Below are 9,107 nucleotides of genomic sequence, written 5' to 3' on the forward strand. Positions count from 1 at the left end.
TGTACTTCAGGGCTGCTCTCTGTGACACATTCTTCTAGGGAGGGGCTTCGACGTACTGGGACTGGGTATGACAGCAGCAGGTTTTAGCTCAGAGTAGAGGAAAGATAAAATGACTTCATGGATTTAGAGTCTAAATCTAGCTTTCTAGTAGACCAAATTTACTCTACTCTCTGATTATTCTTTGAGGTCAATCACCTTGACACTCTACACCATGGAATCCTGTGCATGAGCCTTGAAGTCTCACAATTCTTCACATGTGTGGTATCTGCAAAGGGGAGCTGATCGTCAAAGGGTACTTGATCTGCAACAGGTACCTAATCGTTCCCAGCGGGTTTTGAGGGAGAAATGAGTTGACTCCGACTCATAGTTGCCCAGATTTATCAAATCAAATATCAACCTCATTGGGATCCTCTCTTTCAGTTTGTTCCACTAGTGCAGAATTCAGCTGTTAGGCATCTAGTAGCCTCAACATCTTTTTGAGTTTCACTGCGGAGTTCTTGAACATGTAACTATAGAATCGTAATGTTTGTCTCACGGTTGTTACAGGGCTAAAGGAAAGGGTCATAGTAAATGACATTTCACATTCATAAGTGTCATGTAATTATTATTATGCTTTATTACATACATTTTAGGTGACCTAATGGTAGTGCCTATAATACTTTTAGAATCTTGAGAGCTATAAATACAGAGTCAAGCAAAAGAAAAAAGCATGTCCCCCAATTTCCCATCACAAAGTACATGTGCAATTATAATAAGTAAGATTAATCAGTACAGATAGAATATTTTTATCCAATAAAACTTTCTGATCATATCAGAAAAAGGAAAGACATGGAAAGCGATTAAAATGTACCCAAAGTCATACTCTAATTATTTTCCTGAAGGGGAAACAAGATACAGTTTTTCATACTAAATTTAGCTTTGAATTTCTATAAAGCCTTCCTGCCAACAATCTCAGCTTAGTATATTTGTACAGAGGAAGATGGAAGTATCCCTGGATTACAGGAAAATCACAGATATTTCTTTTCTAGAAAGAAGAAGGTCAAGACCTCTTGACAGGCCATGGAAAGTGCCATAGAGCCAAAACAGTGGTGTGGTATGTTGAAAATTATACGCAGGAAAAAGCAAGGAAAATATTTACTATGCATCTTATTTCCCAAGGATTAAGATTTGTCGATGTAAAGTTCTAAAAAGTGAGTTTTAAGTATTTACAGAAAATTATGGAAGATATCAATAATATATTCACCCCCCTAAACGGAAACCATGTCACAGATTTCTTTCAGAGCTCTCCCAATCACTTACAATTGGATGTTCGATGACATTAATAATAATGTCACGATAGAAAGTTATGCTTTCTAAAAATTGGATACCATCAGCATCACAGCGCCATTTTTGCCCCTCAAGGAAGTGATATTTATCTCATTTACAGAGATAGAAAGAAACCGTGGTTATATAGTGCTGCTCTATCAGATATGGATGGTTTTAAGATATTTTCTCGGTTTAGGAGGCTAGAAGTCTGAAATCAGAGTGCAAGCTAGATCCATGGAATATTTCACTTTTTTTTTCTTTTCTTTCTGTCTACTCTGGGACAAGGTCCTTATCGCTTTTCAACTGCTAGGTCCTGTGTTCCTTGGAAATCCCGTGGCATGTATCTTTCCTGCTATATGGACTTGCTTGCTGAATCTGCTGTTTTAAATCTCTAAGGAGATTGATATTAAACACATTCTACACACATGGCCATGCCAATGAAAACCAGTTCCCAAATAGGATTACAACCACAGGTATAGGGTTAGGGGATCTAATACATTTGGGGGGATGCACTTCCATTGGGGCTACATGGTGGAATTTAGTGCTGAATAGGGGCAGAGCGGGGGCCGCTAGGTGTAGGGCTGGGGGAGGATACTGAATTAACACTCAGGGTGATACAACTCTTGTGATACCATTGAGATGTGGTCCTGAGGTTGGGGTCAAAAAGGCTATGTTTGTGAATCCCTAAGAAGTTACCAAATTTGTGACTTCATCAATGCAATGAGCTCTCTTAAGTTCTGTTCCCGTTCCTACTGGCCAGTTACCAGTTGCCTTCAAGTAGAATTTGACTTATGTTGACTCCATATGTGTCAGAGCAGAACTGTGCTCAGTAAGGCTTTCAATGATGGATTTTTCTAAAAGAAGACTGCCAGAACTTTCTTCAAGATGCCTGTGGGTGGAGTCAAAGTGCCAGCCTTTCAATTAGTAGCCAAGTATTCTAACCATTTCTACCACGTAGAGACTTCTGACATGGAGAGACTTAAAAAGTCTGCTAGCTTACCATACTTCTGTAATCAAGACAGATACTAAATCGTCAAAATGATGATGTTCTTATTTTTTCCCTAGGTAATATCTTTACCTCACAAGGTGAGTAGGAGATTTGAAAATGTTCTATTTATTTAAAGGATGCAAAAAGTGAAACTAGGTAATTTGATTCCCTATTAGCTTTTGCAGTCAGAAAAATCTCAAGGGCATATTGCATAACCTCTTAGATACAATACATATTAATGTTCTGGTTTAAATGATGCATAATGTGAATATTTGGTATTGAATGATAGGATTAGAAGAAAGTACAAGATGGCTTGTCAGGGCTACTTCCTGTCCTGTGAGTCCTTAAAAGTCTTCTTTAAAGCTACGGAAATGCGGGGTAGGCTATTTATGTAATGCGTGGAAAGCCCCTGGTTGTCGACCACCACTCTTGTGTAACTGGAATGTTAGTTTATATAACGCTCGGTCTCATTGCAATCGTCCGAAATAGAGAACCTGGTGAGATTGTGTTTCTGTCACACTGAGCTCCATACTCATTTGGATTTGTGATTGTCACCCTCTTCAGGAGATGGGATATTTGAAGATCTTAAAGCTCTTTTTGAAAATTATTAATTAGATTCATGTATGATTCTGGATCTAACATTAGATTTTTACCTAGGAATTTAGTAAACACCAGATATTTTAAAAAATGCTTATAGAAGTAAACCTAAAATTATGAATTTCCATCTGGTAGTTTTTCTCATAAAAATGGGAATGAACAGAATCACTGTATTGGAACTAGGAACACCTTGGCCCAATTATGGAACACAAGAATACCTTAAGAATGTAATTCTAAAACACGCTCTTAGCTATCAAACTAGTTAGGTCAAGAAGTGTTTTTTTCTTCTCTTCTCCTAACCTTTATTCAACAAGAATCTAAACTAGCTGATTATACCAAAGTCATGCAGGATTTATAAAGGTTACCCGGTTAAGTTCTCATAAATATCAATCATCTAATATTTATAATTACTACTTTATTCTCTTGAGCAGATGTGATTGGGCAGATGTATTGGTATACACTTTTGCACCTAGATTTATTTATTTATTAAAAATTTTTTTAAATCATGTCATTAGGGGCTCATACAACTCTTATCACAATCTATACATACATCAATTGTGTAAAGCACATTTGTATATTCATTGCCCTCATCATTCTCAAAACATTTGCTCTCCACTTAAGCTCTTCATTTTTCCCCCACCCTCCTGCTCCCCTCTCCCTTACGAACACTTGAGATAATTTATAAATTATTATTTTGTCATATCTTGCACTGTCTGATATCTCCCTTCACCCACTTTTCTGTTGTCCTTCCCCCAGGGAGGAGGTCACATGTAGATCCTTGTCATCGGTACCCTCTTTCCAACTCACCCTCCCTATGCCCTCCCAGTATTGCAACTCACACCACTGGTCCTGAAGGGATCATCCTCCTTGGATTCCCTTTATTTCCAATTCTTATCTGTACCAGTGTACTTCCTCTGATCTAGCCAGATTTGTCAATAAGTGTTTTTTATTTTACATATATGGTGCTGTAATTTTTACTTTTGTCATTTAACACAGTGACTCTCAGTACCACGCTGCAAATGTGGACCTGTTTCTTACTCACTACCCACTCCGGTATCTTTCAGCAATGCTGCTTTTCAGGTTTCTCTGGCCCATTAATGACCTTGTTTCTCTGGATAATACTCTAGAGGTATGAGTTAGCAGTTTTCCCAGGTGAATTTTGCCTTTTTCCCTAGCTTATTTCCTTCATCCAAGGAAACCCTTTGTTATCATTTCTCTAGCCTTAAATGTATCCATGACACCACCTTCCTTCTGTTGCATTAGGCCACTGTTTACTCCCGTCGCCTGATCATTAGTGAACTTACAGAAGGTTCAAGATCACCAGGGGAATTTCTCTTCTGGTTATTTGTATTCAAGATCTTACTAACCTCAGAGGACCAAGTACTTGAGGGACTTGCATGGTTTTAACATCGAGAAAGTGTCCATTTCTATTTGAGTCCAGTTCTGGAGAAACAGTTCACAAAATATTGGTCCTCACAAATCAAGTCTCATTCAAGCCCCTCTGCCCTATTTCTGTCATGGGCATTTTATCAGAAGTAGTCATTATATAGATGATCTCATCGCTTTTCATTACGGTCCAGCAGTAAGAATAGGATGAACATAAGTTCCCGTACCTGAGGTCTAGCAGGCTTTCCAGCAAGATACTACCTTGTTCCTCTACTCTGGAATGCTTAGGCCACGGGCCCTTCAGTATGGATCATCTGGAGGGCAGCTCATCTCTTTCCTGGGCCAAAGGTCCTTTCTCACGGAGGCAGTCTCTATGGGCTTTGTGGTAGGCAATGGCCACATAGCTTGCCTTCTTCGTCTCTTGGTAACCACCCATTCTACCTCCTGGGATTTTCTCCCCCAAGTCCTTCTTCGATGGGATGTTTCTTGCTGGTCATCCCCTTTATGACTCCATCCAAAGAAATGTAGCAGTATTGTTTACGAGTTTTGCTGTCAATCACATAAGTCAACATGTAAATAATATGACAGAAAATGTAAATAATATGATAGAGAATATGGGGCTTACCTCCACTTGTCTCTTTGTTTGTCTTACTGTGGAGGCTTGTATGTTGCTGTGATGCTGGAAGCTATGTTACTGGTCTTTCAAATACCTGTAGACGCACCCAAAGTGAACAGGGCTTGGCAGAGCGTCCAGACTGAGAACAAATTACAAGAAGGAATAGGCTGTCTGCTTCAGAGGAATTATGTAGCCGCTGACAACCTCAGGAATGGCAGCGGACCGTCATCAGAGAGAGTGCAAGAAGACAATCCCTTCAGGTTGAAGACACTCAAAATACGACTGAGGAAGTGCTGTCTTCGAAACTCCTTCGTGCTATGAGGTGCCACTGAAAGGTCCCAACCAGAGGGACCTTAAACACACAGAATGAAGCACTGCCTGGTTCTGCACCATCCTCACACATAGTTCTATGCTGGAGTTCATTGTGGCAGCCATTGGTTGATCCATCTCCTTGATAATAGGATGCCACATATTAGCATGTATGATCCCATTTACATTAAAACCACTCAAAAGGCAAATCTATATAAATGGAATGTAGATTGCTGAGGCTGAGGATTGCCTGAGTTGGATCTGACTCGATGGCACCTAGCAACAACACGGACTGAGGGATGGTGGCATAGTAGGTCGTGTGTTGGGCTGCTAATTGCAAAGCCAGTAGTTTCAACCCACCAATTGTTTCACAGGAGAAAGATGGACCTTCTGCTGCCGTACAGAATTATAGCCTTGGAAACCCAAAGCTGTAGTCCTACCCTGCCCTACAGGGTCACCATGAGTTGGGGTAGACTCGGTGGCAGTGGGCAGGGCTGAGGGAAGAGCCCCAGGAAGCACTCGACTGCTAGAAATCAACTGGTTGACAGCTGAGGCTGAGATGAGGAGTGATTGCAAGGCTGCTTTGGAGGACCACAGAGATGTTCTATGATGTGATTGTGGCAGTGGTTACACATAGATACTATCAACATGAGTCTACACACCTATGCCAAGACTGTTAAATCATGCATGCAGAATAGGTGAATTTTATGGCATATTATGTCCAAATAAAGGAAAAGGAAAAAAATCTAGTTTGTATGTAAAAATAAGGCAGTATGAGTATCCAAAGTACTTTTGGAAAAGGAAAGGAAAAAGAAGAAAAAAAGTATTGATTAGACAGTAATTACTGTTCTGGGAAAATCTGGGAAGTCTAATTTCTGGGTTAAAGGATATGCACAAAATGAATAATAGTAAATGAATAAAGTAAGACCTCATGAGACTATATTCCTTGTAAGCCAGAAAACAATATGAAACTTAGATCCAAATCTCACACCTTTAATCAAGAATTAAATCAAATGGGTCATAGATTTAAATGTAAAATATAAAACTATAACATGATTAGAGAAATACCTAGGAAAAACACCTGTGGGACATTGTGTTTGATGAAGAATTCTTTTTTTTTTTTTTTTGAGGCTGGATGGTTTTATGGTTTACAAATCACAGAAGATGAACCCGAGGCCCTGCCCCTGGAGCCCCTGCTCCAGTGGATCTGGGTGGAGACGCTCCCAGGAAGGGGGCATGATGGAGGAGGCCAAGCCGGTAAAGTCCAAAGTCCAGGATGGAGAGGAGTCTGACTGGAGGGTTCAGCCAGAGCAGCCTCGGCAGCCGCAATGCGTGCACTCGATGATCCGGCTCACTTCAAGTTTGCTTTTGGGGACTCGGCAGATACAGTTGGTCCCGAAGTTGGTGTCCCGGGTCTGGATGCAGCGCAGGCAGCACAGGTTCTCGTAGCCCTGCTTCTTCAACTTTGCGATCAGGTTTTTGTCGGCGTAGTCCTCTTTGATGCAGTACTCGTAGAGCTCTCTGCTTATGGCTTTCCTCTTATAAAAAAGGTCCAAGATGTAGCGGGTTTACTGGTGGTGGATCCTGAAGATGGGCCTCAGGGACTCCACTTTCCTCTTTCCCTCGTGGGGCTCGGTTTCCGCTTCCCTCATCTTTTGATCCAATTCATCCAGTGTTGGTTCAATCAATTCCCAGCCATCTGGAGGGGCTTTCCGGCTTCTTTTGACTTTAGGCATTTTTATTCAAATGGACACAGATCTAGGGCTTAGAACCTGCTGGCCAATGGTGTGATTGGAAGACCTCTGGATTCTCTGTTAAGATCTTGGGTTCTAATCCAGCTCACTGGATGACTCTGGGAAGGTTACTTTCCCTCTCTGGTCCTCAGTTTCCTCATCAAAAACTCCGTTTTCTTCGACCGTCGCTAGCCTACTGACTGCTCTACTAACGACAGACTCCTCTACTGACGACTAAGCTACTCCACTGACTTCTCACGGACCTTTTCAGGTGAGGTCCTCGCGGAACCCCTCCTCTGATGAAGAATTCTTAAACATAGCACTAAAAACATGATTCATAAAAGAAAAAAATCAGAAAATTGGAATTCATTACAATATGAACCTTGGTCTGTGGAAAATTCTGTGGAGGATGAAAATATAAGGATTGAAATATTCTATGATATAGTATGAGCAACATACCTGACAAAAGGATTGTAATTAGAAATAACTCTCACAATTCTGCATTGAAAAAAATTGCAAACAATCCAAATAGAAAATGGGCAAAATACATGAGTATATCTTTCTTTCATTAAAGACAATAAATAGATGCCATGTGAGCCTGTGAAAAGATGTTCAGCACACTAAGACCAATAAGCTATCAATATACTTCTACAGACAGTTAAAATATAATTTTAAAATTAGTGGCAATGCCAAGTACTAACAATGGTTTCTCACCATGATTATAGAGTAGTGTTTCAGTCACCCTGAATGTAGTTTAGTGCTATTTATTTATTTGTTTAAAAATATTTTATTGGGAGCTTTTACATATGTCATAACATTCCATCAATCACATAAAACAGTATTGTGTAATTGCTACCACAGTAGGTTTCAAAACATTTTCTTTCCTTTTTTTTACATAGATGGCATATAATATTTTAAAAATACTATTAAACAAGGTATTATTTAAGGTTAAGTATAATATGAGGGGATTTTTTTTAAGTGTAGAAAAAAATGAATTAAAATATAATGGTATCTTCCCACTTTCCCTAACTTCTTCTTTTTTAAAAAAATCATTTTATTAGGGAGTTTAGTGCCTTTTGAAAACTTAAGCATATGACCCTATAGTCAGCCTTCTGGAACATTATTGCAAAGAAAAGAAAACTGATGTTCACATGAAGCCTTGGATTTTTTTATAGTAAATTTCTGTGGAGTATTCAAATACAGTAACCAACCAAAATGTCCTTCAGTAGCTGAATGGTTAACAAAAGACTGTGGTGCATACATGGTGTGGAATATTACTCAACAAGGAAAAGGATCAAGCTATGGATAAATATGCAATGTTTTGCATCGAGTTAAGGGCATCATGCCGAGTGAAGAAAGCCAGGGTATTGTTGCTAGGCACCCTAGAGCTGGCGATGACGCCTAGCCCCATGTGCAACAGAGGGCAGACCCTACATCGTCCTTACAATTGATGCTGGCTGAGCCCATTGTTATAGGCACCGAGTCAATCCATCTCATTGAGAATCTTCCTCTTCTTTTGCTGACCCTCTTCTTCACCGAGAATGATGTCCTTCTTTAAGGATGGGTCCCACCTGGTAACATGTCCAAGAGGTCTAGGCACGCTAAGGCCTTTTCTGGCTGTACTTCTTCAAAGACAGATCCGTTTGTTCTTCCAGAAGTCCATGGTATATTGGGTTCTCAAAAAGTTCATATTGTATATTCTCATTTATATAGCATTCTTTAAATACCAAAATTGTAGAGCTTAATAATTGATGAGTGGTTGTCAGGGGTTACACATGGTGGTGAGGGCCAGAAAGATGGGTGTGACTAAAATGGAGATTCTTGTGGTGATGAGTAAGTTGTGCATCTGATTGTGGTGTGGTGGCTAAACAAATAGACATATGATAGATGACAATAGAACCATAATTTGTACTAATGCCAATATTTTGGTTTCTATATTGTATATAAGATGAAACCATAGAGAAAAACACCCTGGTAGGTACATGGAACCTTTCTACTTACTATCTTTGCAATTTCCTGTGAATCTATAATGATTTCAAAATGAAAATTTAAAGACAACTAAAGAAAAAAGTAGGCAGATACAATGTATTATAAAATTACAATAATTAAAATATAGATTATTAAAATTATAGCACTTTTTCAAAGTATTAGAGGTAGATAAATCAATAAAAAT

General features: G+C 39.4%; 1 pseudogene; it reads right to left on the reverse strand.

The window, feature by feature from the left end:
* Positions 1-6,340: 6,340 nt before the first annotated feature.
* On the reverse strand, positions 6,341-7,217 carry LOC142427341 (protein BUD31 homolog pseudogene; annotated as a pseudogene).
* Between the last annotated feature and the right edge of the window lie 1,890 nt (positions 7,218-9,107).

The sequence above is a fragment of the Tenrec ecaudatus genome, chromosome 15, assembly GCF_050624435.1.
Source record: "Tenrec ecaudatus isolate mTenEca1 chromosome 15, mTenEca1.hap1, whole genome shotgun sequence".
NCBI classification, from domain to species: domain Eukaryota; kingdom Metazoa; phylum Chordata; class Mammalia; order Afrosoricida; family Tenrecidae; genus Tenrec; species Tenrec ecaudatus.